At 48.7% G+C, this 19,116-nt stretch overlaps 1 protein-coding gene across 1 annotated transcript in view; it reads right to left on the bottom strand.

Moving 5' to 3' along the window:
- LOC311367905 (pleckstrin homology domain-containing family A member 5-like) overlaps positions 1–19,116 on the bottom strand; it is a 99,079-nt gene that overhangs the window by 49,281 nt on the left and 30,682 nt on the right.

The raw sequence follows: 19,116 nt of genomic DNA, 5'->3' as shown, positions 1-19,116 counted from the left end.
TTGGTTCTTGTGGATTCTTCTTGTGGTGCACAACTGAACTGTCCAGGACACATTTCCTGGGGACCATAAAGTCTTATCTTAATTATATCAGCAGAGACCGACTGCAGTGAGACGAGTCCACACTTCACAGGACATTAAACAGCTTTTGACTTTCTGGATGATTTCATAAGCCGGTTCTGCACTGAAACTGTCCACTCATGGAATGAATGAATGAATGACTCAGTCAAGAATCATCTGTAATCGTATCAATCTGTGAATTAAATGCTGAAAGATGCTATTATTAGAATTTTGTTTTTATCCTTGACTCAGAAAGGCATTTAACCAGCCTACGATATAAGGAAGTCTTGGGTGGAAGTCTATGCTCCCCAGAGAAGGAGTATTTTTAGAGCCATTGTGTATAAAATAATTACACACGCCAGTCAGTCCCCCTACATCATTAGGGAGAAGAATCGTCAAGCATGGAGCAGGCTGTGTAGCAGTCATGATGTATTCATGTTCTGGCTCCACAAAGATAGGGCCGGAACATGAATCTGAACCATAAATATCCTTATATCCTTACATCTTACTGATCAACACCAACATAATAACGGGGATATGAATACAAATAGGAATTTATACTAATATAACTGGAGCTTTTACAACGTGGATTACAGCATTCCTACCTCAGACACCTGACCAGTGACCAATCAACAAATCACCAGACGATGACGCAATGAACCAATGAACCAATCACCTGACGATGAAGCAGTAAACCAATCAACAGACGATGAAGCAGTGAACCAATCAGCCAATCACCAGACGATGAAGCAGGGAACCAATCAGCCAATCACCAGACGATGAAGCAATGAACCAATCAACCAATCACCAGACGATGAAGCAGTGAACCAATCAACCAATCACCAGACGATGAAGCAGTGAACCAATCACCAGACGATGAAGCAGTGAACTAATCACCAGACGATGAAGCACTGAACTAACCAGCACAAACTGGGACTGACCAGTGTCGATGGAGTGGTGAATTAAACACACACTCCCTCAACTTGCGCGAGCGCGAAGCTTACCGTGACCGTGGCAACGGAGACGAGGAGAGGAGTGCATGGAAGGGAGAGTAGATGGAGACGTTTATCCACCCTGTCCTGTCTGTCCATCCATCTGTCCACCTAACTGTCTCTGTATCTCTCTAGCTTTCTACCTTCTCTGTCTTCTGAGGGGTCTTCTCCTGCTCCTTCTGTCCTCCTTGTGGTGATCCTCGCTCGGGCTCCACCAACAGACTGCTCCGTCGGTCCGGTCCACCTCTTGTTTTTCCTCCTGCTCTCAGCCTCTTTTATTTCTCCATCGCTCTGACAGCACACACCCCCCTCTGTCTCCTCTCCATCCCTTTCTCTCTCTCTCTCTCCATTTTCTCTGTTTTTCACAGCATACTCTCACTCTCTTCCCTGACACTCTTTCTCTCTCTCACTCTCTCTCTCTTTCTCTCTTGCGTGCTCTCTCGCTCTCTCAATTTTCTCTATTTGTCACAGCCCTCTGTCTGCCTCTCTCCTATCACAGGAACACTTAAATGCAGGCCAGCGCACAATAAGCACACACATGTGAGCCAGAAGCAACATTCATATACTCTCAATGAGTATATGTCAAATACACGCACGTAAAAACACACCACACACACATTAATCATCATTCTGCACTTGACACTGAGTGGCATCGGAACGCTAACTGGGTCAAAACAAAGCTGGTTTCAGGAAGTAAGCCACAGCTCACTGCTTTCCAAACTATTCTCACAACACTGCATGCATCTCAGTACAGTGACTGTACCTCGATACACTGCATTAACCTCACATCACTGCATGCATCTCGGTACAGTGACTGCACCTCGATACACTGCATTTATCTCACATCACTGCATGCATCTCGGTACAGTGACTGCACCTCGCCACACTGCATTTATATCTCACATCACTGCATGCATCTGAGTACAGTGAATGCATCTCGCCACATTGCATTCATGTCATATCCGTGCATGCATCTCAGTACAGTGAATGCACCTCGCCACACTGCATTCATGTCATATCCGTGCATGCATCTCAGTACAGTGAATGCACCTCGCCACAATGCATTCATAACTCACATCAGTGCATGCATCTTTCAAGGTGGCACGCGGCTCACATTGTTAGAGTCTCTGAATGTTGCATTGTGAGAGCGAAAGTATTTACTCTTGCAGTTCAAGGTGAGGATCTGATATCTGTCTGCAGTCCCAGATCAGACTGAGCAGACATCATGTGTGTGCAGTGGTCACATTGGAGTCAGACATCGTTGAATGTATAGCGATAGGCCAGCGATAGGCCACGATAGGCCATGGCGGCTGCGGTTCAGAAGGTAGTGGTGGCATCAGGTGTGTACCATAATCCATTACATCACTACCGTGTGTCATGTGTGTATCATTACATCATCAGGGTACAGAAGGTAGTGGCGACATCACGCGTGTCACATGACATCGCTAGGGTTCAGAAGGTACCGTGACATCACGTGTGTAATGTTACATCGTCCTATTAAGGTAAGGCTGTGGGAGCACCCCAGTGAGACCCAGCATGGGATGGGTGACTAGTGAACAACAGGACTCTGAGAGTGAGCGGTACAACGGAGAACGTACGACGAGACCGGAGGCTTAGGGCTGAAGGGCGTTCAGAACACATCACCGTGTGATTCACCACCAGGATTATTACAGCAGGAAATAATGAGCAGTTTACTGAGAGGATTAACGCTAAAGAAGCAGGGTGTTGTGGACAGGAGAGGGATGGAGAGTCTAACACGCCAATACAACCAGAGAGAGAGAGTGAGGGAGAGGGAGAGGGGGAGAGAGACAGAGAGACAGAGAGAGAGAGAGATAGAAAGAATGCTGCATTCTGCTTGCCAGGAGCACTGGTACTCCGGCACGCTGTTGTCATGGATACCGATCTCCACACATGTAGATGGCGAGGAGACCACACTCACACACAGATGCAAAACCATTGTCACTCACACACACACTCATTTCAATTAGAGAGAGAGAGAGAGAGAGAGAGAGAGAGAGAGAGAGAGAGAGAGAGAGAGAGAGAGAGAGAGAGAGAGAGAGAGAGAGAGAGAGAGAGAGAGAGAGAATACAAATGACCTGCTATATCCAATCCACTCACTCATCAATCTCTCCCCTCCCTCCATCCTGTTTATATATTGATCTCTGCATCACGCTCATATGTCAATCAAGTTATTACCCCACACACACACACTCACTCACACGTGGGTACACATGCCTACAGAGACACACCCTACCACCAGTGAAGAACAGCATGCTGGATTATGACACACACACACACACACACACACACACACACACACACACACACACACACACACACACACACACACACACACACACACACACACACACACACACACACACACACACACACACACACACACACGTGAAGATGAACAGCATGCTGGATTATGACACACACACACACTTCTTGGAATGACCCCGTCCAGGCGACCATAGAGGATAAACGAAGGACTTCCCCTCCGAACAATACAGTAGAAGACGTAGCGGACGTAGCAGAACAGATCATGAAAATATAAACATAACATCGTCATGAATAAGGTCTCTTACCTGATGATGAGTCAGAACGTGGAGCAGCAGCAGAGTCATCGACGAGGAAAGAAAGGAGAGAGAGAGAGAGAGCGAGTTAGCAAACCAATGTGTAGTTTGTAAATGTGTAGTGATACAGAGAGAGTGCCTCTCCAATGGCTTGCATCATAGTGTAGACAGAAACATCTCTAGGTGGAGGACACTATATCACGTTATATTTAATTCACATTTGGTGTCAAGGCTTCGACCCAACGTCTCCCCCTAACCTTGAGCGGGTGGAACTGCAGCCTCAAATATCAATAACATAACAATTCAGATTATTAAGCAATTGGCTCCTCCCAGCTGAGTGTCCAGTGGGACCCTAGAAAGATGCCTCACCCTAACTGCTCCTGATGAGCTGGCTGTCGCCTTGCATGGTTGACACCGCCGTCGGTGTGTGAATGGGTGAATGTTATGCAATATTCTAAAGCGCTTTGAGTGTCCACTGGTTAGAAAAGCCCTGCATGAGTCCATTCAGCATTTTCAAAGCTTTCTGACGGTTGGCCAAGTTTTGGTGTGTTCAGAACATATATACTCAGAATATATAATAATAAATATACTCAAGATTCAGATTCAGAATATGTATTCTGCACGCACCATGACCTCAGTCAACGGCAGCAACAGATGAGGCCTTCTGAGAGGAATCAAAAGGTAACACAGACACCTCCACCCCTGTTAGGAGGAGTATGCTACTACACCACCCTGTCCCTCCTCCTCCATCACCATCCACACACTGAACAGTACCTACTACAGTACACCACCCTGTCTCTCCTCCTCCATCACCATCCACACACTGAACAGTACCTACTACAGTACACCAGCCTGTCCCTCCTCCTCCATCACCATCCACACACTGAACACCACCTGCACAGAACCCTTCCCCAGCAAGGGGGATCACTCTGTCTCCTGGGGGATTCACTGTGATTACTTAAGCCATTAACCATAAAAAACTATTATTGTTGTGTTTATAGACCGCTGGTTAAGAGGCAGTGGAGCCGCAGCACCCTCTACTGGCCACACAGGGAACTTACTCCAGGGAATAAGTTATTACTCAGGACACCAACGTCATGACAGACAACGAGATGGGTAAAAAAAAAAGAAAAAAAAAGACATTTTGAGGAGGTCTTCATGTGCACAATTGATATACTTTACATATTCGTTTAGAGTATTTCCAATCTTATACATGTAATAACAAAATGATTTACGTTATGCTGATTGTATATTTTGTGTGCATCCTGGCTTTGAATGAAAATCCATTCAGAAACCGGAATCGTCTGAAAATAAAACTGGAAATGAAAAAACACATCTCTCACACACACACACACACACACACACCCAACACGGCTTGGTGACATTATGTGATGTGCCTGTCCGTCACTCTCATTGTGATTTGATTTAGTGTTTTAATTTAGTTTCGTTTGTCCTCGCCTCTGCCAAGAGGCTCTCTCTGCATATCCTTCCACCTAGCGACGGAATGCTACGATATCAACCTCCATTCCCACACTGCCTACCGCTAAAAAGGAGGAGGAGGAGGAGGAAGAGGAGGTGGGGGAGGGGATGAGGACGCGGGGGGAGGGAGGAAGGAGCAGAATTATTAATGTATGAAGGTGTGGTTACGGGGATTGGGGAGACTGAGGGTGTAGAATAATAAGCGTGATAAAAGCTCAACACCAGGGCTGGCCGTGGCACCCAGCGCTGAATTAAGGTGTATTTTCTCTGATTGGCTGGGGGCCGGACAGCGCCGCCATCATCTCTCCCCCCTATCCATCCCCCCCTCTACACTCTACTCTCTGCCCTCCATCCTTCCATCCTTCCCCCCTCTCCCCTTTATCAATCCCCCTCCACCTCTCTACCCTCCACTCACTCCCCCCTCTTCTCTTTCCACTCCATCCCTCCCCGTCTATCACTCCCACCCTCTACTCTCCCCCCCCCCACTCCCCTCCTTCCTTCCCCCCACTTCCCTCCATCCCCCCCCCCCCCCCTACTCTCTCCCCTCCATCCCTCCCCGTCTATTACTCCCCCCTCTACTCTCTCCCCCCTTCCTCCACTACCTCACTCCCCCCTATCCCCTCCATCCCTCACCCGCTCCCCCCTCCATTCCTCCCCCGGTGAGTTATAGCGGGCCTGCTTGGGGCCCAGGATGGATGCAGGATCGGTGGTTTCAAGCAGAGTGCTGTATTGGCTGTCAGCGCAGTGCATCATGGGTAATATGGGGGAGATTGGGGTGGTGCGGGATGAAGGGGGGGGAGAAGCCGCAAGATTTATCAGGAGGGGGAGAGGGAGAGCATTGGGAGGGAGAAAGGTAGAAATAAAATGGTTGTGTGATGCGATTCAGGTGTGTGGTTGTATGTTGTGTGTTTGATGCGATTCAGGTGTGTGGTTGTATGTTGTGTCAGTGTGATGTGATTCAGCTGTGTGTGTGTGTGTGTGTGTGTGTGTGTGTGCGTGCGGTTCCAATGGAGCATGCAGCCTTCATGATGGTGGTGTAATTAAACCAGAGACAGAGAGAGAGCAAGCGAGAGTGAGAGCGCGAGTGCGAGCGTGAGCGTAGGCCCAGGGCCTCTCCCAGTAGAGTTGTGTTCATGGCCGACAGCTCACAGAGCCCCCCCCCCCCCCCCCCCCAAGACGACTCTCCATGCTACAGGGCTAGCACGGAGAGAGAAGCTAACGTCACTATCGCCGCAAATGTTTCACCAGCGATAACGTTTGAAGATCTACTTTGTACATGCAGGAGAGGGGAGTGAGCGGGAAATAATCAGTGGGCATTAGTCAAGACTCAAAGCCTGGGTGTTGCGTTACCTGCACAGGTAAGTCCATTCCCCTCCTGCTTTCACCCGGCTGTACAACGTAGGTGTCAGGGCAAGGAGGGGTATGGGAAATGCAAGATTGAGATGGAGAGACGTGAGGTGAAGGAGGGATGGCTGGAGGGAGGGAGAGAGAGGGTGTGAGGAGGGATGGGAATCTGTTTTATTTCTATTTAGAGTTCATTTTAGTGTCACATATGAGCCCTGGCTTTATGAATGGGTGAGATGAACACAGATGCTCAATCCTCTAGAGATCAGCCTGGTCCTTGCAATGCTATATGTTGTAAAAATAAATATGTTTAACACCTTCTGTTAACGAGGTTTCATTTCCTCAAGATTTATACATATTGTTGTTTATCAAACAGGAAAATGCAGATTTCTGTCAAAGAAGGTAACAAATACTCATGACTTCAACCAATCATGCTTACTGTTGTGCTAGTCTCCCCCAAAGCTCAGCTCAGACCCAGGAAGAACCAAGGTTATATATCACCATGTATTTGATGGATTACACATACACGTGTGTCTCCGTGTTTGTGCACGTGTGCGTGTCTGCGTGTTTGTGCACATGTGTTTGTTCACGTTTGTCTGCGTGTGTGTGTGTGTGTGTGTGTGTGTGTGTGTGTGTGTGTGTGTGTGTGTGTGTGTGTGTGTGTGTACTGCACAGACAGTCCACTAACACGATCAGATTGGTGGTTAACCATGATGCATTGCCCCAATCAGGACACAAGAGAACAGCCAACGAATCAGGACGAAGGCTCAATTCAATTCTACCAGACTGTACTGTACGCAACATCGTCAAAGCAGTCCGGACCCTTTCATCATCACATCGGAACCGGTCTTCCACCTGCGTGAAGACCGCTGAGGAGGAGGAGGAGGAGATCTGGTTCGCTTGAAGGCTAAACTCCAAGTCAAAACAAACACCAAGTCAAAACATATACCAAGTCAAGCTGAGAGGCGTGTGTGTATGTGGGAACGTAGGACTGGGAGAAAACAGAGCAGAGCCGGAGGGGAACTTGGCTAATCCCCGAGGTGGAGCGGAGACGCCTGCTTGGCAGATGGCGTCGTGTCTCCATGACAGAGCAGGAGAATCCCAGCTCTCTCCCTTCTGCTCGACGGCAGCTTAGGAGCGAGGAGGAGCGCGATGATGCATGACTTCTCTCACGGCTGTGTGACTGAGGTTCAGCGGACACGTGTATTAAACACGGCCGAGCGAGAGACAGAGCGACAGCAGGCGGCTGGGAGGGAGGGGGAGGAACCGGCAGAGCCATCCTGTGAGGGGGGGGAACGAGAGAGACAGGGACGTGATGCGTGGGCACGTAACACACCTGTGAAGGCAGTGTCACCGAGGACGGAGGCCAGAGCTGAGCCACACTCGAAGGAGGGAGGAGGAGGGAGAGAGGCAGGGAATGATTATCACTCGCTACGAGTGATTCAGCAATAAGGTGGGATTCACAGGAAAGGTAAGAGAGAAAGAGAGAGACAAAGGGGGGAGAGAGAAGGAGGAGAGCGAGAAAGAGAGGTGGGGGAGAGAGGGGGAGAGAGCGCAAGAGGGCAAAGAGAGTGAGGATAAATGGATGGACAGAAACAGTCAAACTCAGTGAAAAGGATGACGTCTGCCCAGACTATTCTATTCTACTACTACACTAACATCAATCGCCGGCCAAACGAGGTATGCAGTACATCAACCTTTCAGACCATCCTCCGCCACCCATCGCCATGGCTACCAAGTCACCATGGCTGCGAGACTCCTGTCACTGTTGTCAGGACGCTGACAACAGTGACAAACAGGCACCGAGTCGTCCCGGTGGACACACACATCCGTGACAGTCGCATCGTGTACCGCCACTCAGGTCTACTTTGGAGGCTGAAATTGCAGGACATTATTTTGTGCCTGTCAGACACGACCCTGTGCTCTGGGCTTCAGAGCTGAGCAGAACACTCTGAACCAGCTGATCCACTGGGCTGGTTTATGGTACAACACAGATCCACCATTTTAACCTTGATTTACCATAAGCCTCAAGCTCAAAGCCATGTCTGTGTTATCACAAGGCTGTGTGTGTGTGTGTGTGTGTTGGTTTGTGTAGGTGTGTACCTATGTGTGTCTGCATCTCATAAACTAAGCCATTTAGCATGTGTCATGGTATCGATGTGAGTGTATATGAGAGTGTGTTTGCATGAATATTTAAGCATTTGGTCTGTGTAGGCATGTGTGTGTGTGTGTGTGTACACGTGTGTGTGCGTGCGTGCGTGTACACGTGTGTGTGCGTGTGTACGCGTGTGTGCGTGCGTGTGTGTGTGTGTGTGTGTGTGTGTGTGTGTGTGTGTGTGTGTGTGTGTGTGTGTGTGTGTGTGTGTGTGTGTGTGTGTGTGTGTGTGTGTGTGTGTGTGTGTGTGTGTGTGTGTGTGTGTGTGCACGCTTTGTTATGGATGTGTGTACGTTTCTACACACATACTTAGCATTCAACATCAGGGTGTGGGCTTCCAATTTTAGCCCCAAGCTAACAGGGTCTATTTCAGCCGCAGGCATAGTGGGGACCTACTACAGAGTAGTGGAGACACATTACAACGTAGTGAGGACATATCGCATAGTGGGGACATACTGTAGAGTAGTGAGGACATACCGCCTAGTGAAATGCACATGCAAATGTACAGTATTCTGTCCGTGTGTGTGTGCGTTTCACTAGGCGGTACATGCCTTGCACAGGTCAAAACTAACCTCTCTGTTATCGTCTAGAAGAACTTCACAATTAGTTTACGTTACTTTGCCTTTAAAATGACCATTACCTTAAATCAGGGAGTTTGATGATGTAGCCTTAAGGCGTTAGGGTTATTATGTTATTATGACGTTTAGCCGTAAACATCTAGCTTTTAGCAAGTAGCAGCTTCAGCTTTTAACTTCTCAACTGAGATTATGTTTCTGGAGTGGTAATCCCCACACTCGCTAGGACATCGTACCACTTGGAGGAGTGACGAGCTGTCCGGATCTGCTGATACTGGGAGCGTTTCAAACCGACGGATAGTTAGCCTGCTATATGCTAATCTATGCTAATCCTAACCAAGTGCTTTCATAGCTGATGTCATCAGTGAGTTGTAATAAAAGCCTTGGTAATAATCTGTTTTATTTAATAATGTTGGGGGCCAAGGCCTCACATAGCCAGTCGGTACATGATGAAACTCACTGACAATGCTGGATTTGAACAGGTTAAGGTGTTCAACTGTTTAAAGATACTTTAGGGAATGTAGCCATTACTTGCAGCTTGAAATTTGAAAGTATGCCTTCAGGCCAGTCCTCCTTTACTTTAAAGGAGAGGTGGTGTATTCGAGACACGCTGCATAGTGGGGACCTACTGCATAGTGGGGACCTAATGCATAGTGGGGACCTACTACATAGTGAGGACACACTGCATAGTGGGGACACTGCATAGTGGGGAACTACTGCATAGTGGGACACACTGCATAGTGGTGAAATACTGCATAGTGGGACACACTGCATAGTGGGACACACTGCATAGTGGGGACCTATTGCATAGTGGGGACCTACTGCATAGTGAGGACACACTGCATAGTGGGGACACACTGCATAGTGGGGAACTACTGCATAGTGAGGACACACTGCATAGTGGGGACACTGCATAGTGGGGACCTACTGCATAGTGGGGCACACTGCATAGTGGGGACCTATTGCATAGTGGGGACCTACTGCATAGTGGGGACACACTGCATAGTGAGGACCTACTGCATAGTGGGGACACTCTGCAGGTAAAGTGGGGACCTACTGCATAGTTGGGACCTACTGCAGAGGGAGGACCTACTGCATAGTGGGACACACTGCATAGTGTGGACACACTGCAGGAAAAGTGGGGACATGCCGAAAGAATAGACACACTTCAGGTACATGGGGACATACTGCGGGCATTCAGAGCACGAGGAAAGATAGATGTCCTCGTTGTTTCTGCTGTCTGAGAGTGTGATAGGAGAGAGACGGGACGAGAGGGAAGGGGAGCGAGAGATGGGGAAAAATAAGGATGAGGGAGAGAGAGAGAGAGAGCGAGAGAGCGACAGACATTAGGCTTCATCATGGTGAGATTCTGCCTCCACTCAGCGGGTGAGGAAGGATAAAAGAGTGTGTACACTGAGACCCATATTATGTACGTGCTCATATACAACACACACACACACACACACACACACACACACACACACACACACACACACACACACACACACACACACACACACACACACACACACACACACACACACACACACACACACACACACACACACACAAAGACATTCATTTAAGCCCAGCTCATTTCAATTAGCTCTGGAGGGACTGCATAATTCCCTTTAGTGTTTGAGTCCCTGCACCAACGTGTGTGTGCCTGCACGTTTGTGTGTGCCTGCGTGTGCGCGTGTCTCAGTGTGTGTGTTTGTGTCGCCTGCATGTGTATGTGTCTGGCATACAAGTTGGCAGCTCTCTGGGTAATAATCCTAGAACCTCCCTTACCCACACACACACACACACACACACACACACACTAAATGTCAGAAGCGTATCCAAGTAACAACCTCTCCTTGTGGCTGAGACCATCACCAGTGAGCATCGTGGTTTCTCCATCTCTCTCACATGTAGAGATTCAGTCACAGGTCAACATCTTTCAAATGAGCGTGTATGTTTTGTACATGTTGTACATGCTGGCACTTAATGTACTCACTTATGGTATATTGTACGTCCTGGCACTTAATGTACCCACCTATTGTGTTGTACGTCCTTTAAAAATAGTACTCGGCATTGTGTATCATCTTATCCTCACTGTCTTTGTTGTATATGGGGAATGGGTTAACCTAGCGATTGGTAATTCTTGGCAATTGGTTCTATGAACATCCTTACTGTACTGTAGGGGTGTAACGATACACAAAAGTCAAGATTCGGTACGTACCTCGGTTTTTAAGCCACGGTTCGGTATGTTTTTCGGTACAGCAGTTTTTTTTTATTAAACAATTTTTTTTGATTTGATTTCGATTAGATTTATTAAATTGTATCAAAAAATGCCTCACACACATGAAAAGACATCAAATACAATTGAGGATAAAAACAATAAAGTCCAGGACTTATTCCCATTGTGGTCCTCAACACAAAACATCAGGTGTGTGTGATAATCAATAAAAACATTTTTCTTAAATTAAAAAAAAGAAGAAATACGTATGCACCGAAATGAAACGTGCATCGAACCATTAGAAAAATATTTTTACGAATATGCGTATTGTAACACCCCTACTTACTGACAGCGATATATTGTTGTTTCTCTTTCCTCTGACAAATGTACTCATTGTAAGTTGCTTTGGATAAAAGCGTCTGCTAAATGTCCCGAATGTAAATGTGCTGACCTTTGATTCTGGCCACAACAGAACACACTACACAGTTCCTACACACTGACCCCCCCCTGAGCTCTGGATCAGAGTCCTGAAGGAGTGGAAACAAAGTGAGAATGCACGTGAAGGGGTGGACAGAACGGTAAGTCTGCGACAGAATCAAACGCAGCATTGAGCTTCATTCAGCGCAGTGTGTGCAGGAATAGTTCGACTTTTACCACACGCCTCAACACACCGCTGCCTGCTATTGGTCAACAGCACCACGTGAATGGATGTGTCCTGTCTCAGGCAGTGTCTAACAGTCAGAGTGTGTGCGTCTGCAGGAGTCAGAGTGTGTGAGTCTATAGGAGTCAGAGTGTGTGAGTCCATAGGAGTCAGAGTGTGTGAGTCCATAGGAGTCAGTGTGTGAGAGGGTGCAGGAGTGTGCGTCGGCAGCCTACAGAGGAAGGTTATTGCCAGGCTGCCAGGCTGCGTGTTATCTTCCCCAGATAGCTCCGGACAGCGCCGGCAGCCACCGGGCGAGCTAGACTCATTTCACAGCTCTGGGCGGAACTAATTTATCAACTGTCCCTTTAACAGCTGATAAACGCTCCCCACATGCGCCTGCTGCGCATCGCCCTGCCCCACCCCACATCGGCACACCGGAATACATCCACATGCACACATCACAAAAAGGAACTGATGGCATCGCCGATAAATCCTGCTCTACAGACAGCGTTGAAAGACAAACCAAGCAAACCAAGTTTGATTCCCACCTGTGGTCCTGTGCAACGTGTCCATCCCTCTTCCTCGACCCACGGGCCTGTCCATGTAACCTGCACCCAACCCCCATTGCCAACCCCCCACCCCATAACTACAGATGTTTACTCACAGCAACGGTGCTCTGTCTGCCTTCAGAGTCGATCGCGGTGTTTCGTTCTTCCCTCAGGCTAAATATAGACTTTGTGAAACGGTTCTTTTTGTTCTTTCCTTCATCCGGTGGCTCGACGTTGAGATGCACGGGCATGCAGTGACGGCCTGCAGGTCCCACCCTTAACTCCCCAAATCCTCGTCTTTCTTCTCCTCACTCGCCCTGCGCTTTGATGTCGCCGCCTGTCGTTTGTACTTCTGTTCTCCTTTGTGCTCCTGAACACGGCGCCGCTCGCTTCTTCCACGGCTGGTTCCGCTGGAGCAGAGACAGCGAGAACCCAGCGAGAACCCAGCGAGAACCCAGCGAGAACCCACCAAGCACCCAGGGGGAACACAGCTAGAACCCAGCCACAGCAAAAACGCCATGCACACACAGGCACACACAGGCACACACACAATATCTTATGGGATTGAAACGCTGGTGAGACAACCAAAAAAGTCCAACGTGCTCAACAGTTCAAGTTATCAATAGTGCTTCAACTTTCCACAATAGTTAGCATGATCATAGCACACTTAGTCCAAGAACAAGAGAGAGAGACACATGGAGATAGAGAGAGAGAAAGATAGAGAGAGTTAGAGCACAAGTGAGATATGAGATTGACTGTGAAAAAAGAGACAGGGTGTGACGCAGGCAGGCGAGACACTGAGACAGACCTGTAGAGACGGGTGCAGTCTTCCAGACAGCTAGAAAGACAGTTGGACAAAATGGCTGCAACCAGTATCTCCTGCACATCCCAGTTAACACCAGACACCTCAGGTCTGAGAGAACCAGCCGTAATACTGTGGAATGGTGTGTTATACAAGAGAGAAAACCAGTATGCATGTTTGTGTGTGTGTGTGTGTGTGCATGCGTGTGTGCAAGCCTGTGTGTGTGTGTACACGAATGCCTGTGTGCGCACGTGCGTGCGCGCGTGCGTGCGTGCGCGTGTGTGTGTGTGCCTGTGTGCCTGTGTGCGTGCATGTGTGTTAAACGTGTGTCTGTCTATCGGTCTCAGAGTGTGTTGATGTCTGCAGTGAGTCCAGACCCGGCACCAGGTCCCTGTGGGTCCGCTGTCCTTGGCTGCTTCTCCCCCCCTAAGGCTCCGACACCTGGCTCCTTACTCATCTGGGCTTCGAGACAGACCAATAACACTGCCACCCTCCCTCTGTCTCTGACTCTCCACCAGAAAAAAGAAAAACACCATCACCACGGTCCCCCTGACCCCAGCTCTAGGTCAGTATGAACAGTAGACCCTCTAGTCTAGTCTAGTCTCAGTTCACATGACCTAGACCCCCCTGAACCCAGCTTGTGGTCAGTCTGTGCCATAGACCCTCTAGTCTAGTCTAGTCTACGTCCACAGGACCTTCTCTCCTGCATTCCCTCCCCTTCTCACTCCCACTCTTGAGTGAACCCTCCCTAATCTCAGTCGTTTGCCGTTCCCACAGCTCTGCTGTGATTCATCTGGACATGTGCACATCCACGGCTCCTGAGCTGCCAGCTCCTAATGCTCCCAGCTTGGCCCTCTGCCAGGCCAGGGCTGGGTTTGACGAAGAGACAAAGGAACCTCAACCTCTGTTGCCGAGGCTGTGACTGAAGTCCTCTATCTATTGTCTCTTCTCTCTGTTTGAACTGGATCTCTATCTACCTGAATTTTCATATTCAAATCAGACCTTGCCTTGTGACCTGGAGGTCAGAGGTCAACAACTGTCAGGCTTCAGGGAACCAGGTCATTAGCCAGGTAAATGATAATGCAAATCAGACATGAGATGTAACATCAGGGCCTGGTGAGGCTGTGTGTGTGTGTATGTGTATGTGTCTGTGTGCGTGCGTGCATGTATTTCTGTGTGTGTGTGTGTGTGTGTGTGCGCGTGCGTGCGGCTGTGCATGCCTGCGTGTGTGTGTGTGCGTGCCTGTGTGTCTGCGTGCCTGTACTCCTCACAGACGAGGGTTTTTCTGCTGACAGACAGAACAAAAAAGTGCTAACTGGAAGCCTGAGGCTTTTCATTCCCATTTTATTTAAATAGCTCCTCACAGAGCGAATTTACCACAGAGTGAAAAAACCTTTCTCATTGGACAGGGGCCTCCTCTCCGCTCTGCTCTGATTGGTCGGAACCAGGGGCTGAAGACAAGGGGGCGTTTCCCAACATCTAGGCTGCCATTAGATGCCATCGATGTCAATCAGTGTCCACAACAAACCCCTGCACAGGCCCAGGGTGGAGGGGGGCCAGCGGACCGAGTGGCAGGTACAGACCCCAGGGGGGCGGGACGGAACAGCTGATTGGCCGGTACAGACCTCAGGGGGGTGGGACGGCACAGCTGATTGGCCGGTACAGACCTCACGGGGGTGTGATGGAACAGCTGATTGGCCGTTACAGACCTCGGGGGGGGGGGCGGGACGGAACAGCTGATTGGAACAGCTGATCATTCCACAATAGGCAATCGTTGAGTGGCCCAGTTCAGCAATCGCTGAGTTAACCAGCTGTTGCCAGGCAGGGGTTCAACATCATCTTTGAGGGGTTTTGTCTGTGTGTGAACAGGGTATAGCCTTCTCTTGATGCCCGTCTTCATAGTCTGAATTAACTTTGATGAGAAGATATGCCTTTGAAATGATGAATGAAGTATCGGGTTTGAAACATCAGAGAGTTGGGAAAAGTTGTTTGGGTCTGGTTCCATACTTTAAATCTCCCTATCCTCTGAATCAATGACCCTCCACTGCACTGTTCAAAACGGTATTTTGAATTCGTAAGCATATTGTGATGTTATCTATAGTGAGTAAAATGACCCATAATTACGGTGACGATGCATTTCTCCACATTTCAACCCCAAAGGTGGAAAGACAACACGATGTGGTAGACAAGACCCTGGTGTTAATGGATAGGTCAACACTAAAGAGGGACTGGGCTCAGATAATGGAGTACTGTTTCATCCCATGCAATGAAAGATTTCCTAATTTACTTTTCTCTACGGTCTAACCTTGTTTGGAGGGTCCTTCATAGATGTATTTTTTTTTCTTCCATAATTAGCATTATTTCCTTTTTTTTCCTCATTATTTCCTCCCGCTACACTAAAGCCCTGTTGATTTGAATCTCTCTCTGAAAGGGCTTTTAAGGGCAAACAGTCTGTTAGACATCACAGCACTCTGATGACTTTAAAGCTGACAACAAAGGAAAAAAATCAAGCGGTTTCCTCCCATCCGATAACAGCTGTGCTCACCATGTTGTGTGTGTGTGCGCTGGTCTAGTTTCCTCTGCTCATCACTCAGTACAATACGTCTGCCCGAAGGCTCCTAATCATTCACTGTTATTATTAGTCTCTCTCTCTCTCCCCCTCTCTCCCCCACCTCTCCCTTAATTCCTCTCTCTCACAGCAGCAGCAGAACACACCAACATCAGCCAAATGACACAGGTGCAGGCTGCATCACGATCAGTTTGGCTACAGCTATCTCACACACACACACAGACACACACACGTTTTGCTAATTGCAAGGTGGTGTCTGACAGTTTGCCACGAAAACTGCAATTGGGTAACTAAACGAATAAGACCTCAACAGGACTTGAAAAATACATGTAAACACCTTTATCGGCACGTGAATAGACAAGCTAAATCGGATAAGAACACCTAGATAAGTTGTTCATAGTCTGGTCTCTACCTGCATGTAAACAGCATGTTTCGGAGTTCGCGTTCTGCGCATGCTCGAGATATTTTCCGGGGGCCGTGAGCCGGAAGTAGAAGGAGACGGTATATGTGTTGTTGTTGCTGTCGGAAAACGAGAAACAGCGATTTATTTAGAAAGGTGGAGCAGAAGATAGAGGAAGCCGGTGAATGTAGTTACCCTCTATAAGAAGCGTATAACTGGGCGTGGGAGCGCGCATGGCATGAATTCATTAAAGGTGGAAGCACACAGACGCTACACTTCAGCGATTTCACCCAAAGCTAAATTAAAAGTACATGTTTTCCTAAATGTGGGTCATCAACGAGGTTGTAAAGTAGTAACTTCGGGCACATCTGTCAAAATAAATGTTTTTTTCTCCCGATGTGTTTACAATCTTTATTCATTCATTGCGCCACAGCCGAACTGACGGGGGTATTCTCTGATATTATGAATCTTAAAGACCGCGTTGGGTTCTCAGACTCTCAGGTACTTCCACAACAAGTAAAGACTCGTAGTGTGGGTTATCTCGGCCATGGGGGAGAAAGAATTGGGGGAATGCCGTGTATGGACGGGTGGCGGAGGGGCTGCTCCGGCGGGAGAAAGATGTTTTCAGCAGACAGCTGTCAACTCACTTCGGGTCAGCGATTTAATTAAAAAGCTGGCGCAGAAGATAGAGGAAGCCGGTGTTGTGCCAATGTAGTTACCCCCTATAAGAAGTGTATCATCATCTACATGCATTCAGTACACACTACGCTTCGATTTCACCTAATGCTGAATTAAAAGTACATGTTTTTCTAAATGTTGCTCATCAACAAGGTTGTAAAGTAGTAACTACGATCTTTATTCATTCATTGGGCCGCGGCTCTAATAATATGAAATGCGACATGGAGGAGAAAGCGATGTTTTCCGTAGACAGTCAGTCAGTCAGTTCACTTTGGGTCCATATCATTTCTCCAACGCTCCATTGTTCCGACCTCTCGGTCGTATGCAGACTCCTCTGCCAGCAGAGCCAGCTCCTCCGGCTGGACTCCGCATACGACTGAGAGGTCGGAACAATGGAGCGTCTGAGAAAGGATATGGACCCGAAGTGAACTGACAGCTGTCTACTGAAAACATCTTTCTCGAATGCTGCCTGAGTTTGTTGTTGCTGGTGACGCAAAGAGGTCAGCCGGTGGCTCTATTACCACTAGTTGAAATGTTAACAGCGCCACCTATCGTACCGAGGCATGACATGCTTCGGCCAATGAAACGGTTTACTAACCGCCATGTATACTCTGACAATTGCAGTTGTCCAATTGCGGAGCATATTCGAACTATGGCTTTAATCGGACTAAGCTGTGCATGTAAACGTACTGTGTGTGTGTGTGTGTTCGTTCTACACGTCTATTCAGAGGTATTGCCTAACAAGACAGGTGTGTCCAACACACACACACACACACACACACACACACACACACACACACACACACACACACACACACACACACACACACACACACACACACACACACACACACACACACACACACACCTGTGATTGTGTCTCACAGTGCCCCAAGCCCATGGACAGCCCGACTATATTGGCCCTGACCATATCATCGTGTTCGACAGCCGTTGGATAACCTATGCAAACCAGACTCTTCAGTTCATTTTGAAGTACTGTATATCAGGCTTTCATTGCCACCCCTGGGGTGTGCAAGAACACAGGCACACGGTTAAGAGAAACGTCTCACACTAAAGTCTGATGGTCTTGTTTTACTGGAACTTTGTGCTGTCATTGCAGCACACATAAACACTTTCATTCATTCCCTCCCTCTCTCCCTTCTCCCTCTCTCCCTTCTCCCTCCTCCCTCTCGCCCTTCCCTCTACAGTCAGTGTCATTGTGCAATTAGCTAGCAGGGAATTCAGGTTACAGGTTAGGACAGAAATACAAAGCGTCCTTTGTCACCAAGAATAAACAGTTGAGTTGATGGCGAAACTGAAACGACGACAAAACCATCAGACCTCCACCACCACTCAGAGCAATCCCTGGGAGTGGGTTAACCCCCGCTGGAATTTCGCCTTGACGCCGGTAGACCAGACCATGTACCGTGGAGACCCACAGCGGCTACCGGACACAGAAGCAACCCTACAGCTTCAGTAGAGGAGGAGAGATAGAGAGGAGAGGCAGAGGAGAGAGGAGAGGCATTGAGGAGAAGAGAGGCAGGGAGGAGAGGCAGAGAGGAGGAGAGGAGAGGCAGTGAGGAGGAGAAGAGAGGCAGGGAGGAGAGGTAGAGAGGAGAGGCAGGGAGGAGAGGAGAGGCAGTGAGGAGAAGAGAGGCAGGGAGGAGAGGCAGTGAGGAGAAGAGAGGCAGGGAGGAGGAGAAGAGAGGCAGGGAGGAGGAGAAGAGAGGCAGGGAGGAGAGGCAGAGAGGAGGAGAGGCAGTGAGGAGGAGAAGAGAGGCAGGGAGGAGAGGTAGAGAGGAGAGGCAGGGAGGAGAGAGGAGAGGCAGTGAGGAGGAGAAGAGAGGCAGAGAGGAGAGGCAGTGAGGAGGATAAGAGAGGCAGAGAATAGAGGCAGAGAGGAGGAGAGGAGAGGAAGTGAGGAGCCGGAGGAGGCTCAGACCCAGTGCTCACAGAGAGCGCAGCGGGGAGAGGAGAGGAGAGGCAGTGAGGAGCCGGAGAAGGCTCAGACCCAGTGCTCACAGAGAGCGCAGCGAGAGCACGCAGAGCTCACACATCCTTCCTGAGACCGTCT

This window comes from Micromesistius poutassou (assembly GCF_964030765.1).
Source record: "Micromesistius poutassou genome assembly, chromosome: 22".
Classification (NCBI taxonomy): Eukaryota; Metazoa; Chordata; class Actinopteri; order Gadiformes; family Gadidae; genus Micromesistius; species Micromesistius poutassou.
Note: the sequence above shows the minus strand (reverse complement) of the source record. Positions and strands in the feature narration are given on the sequence as shown.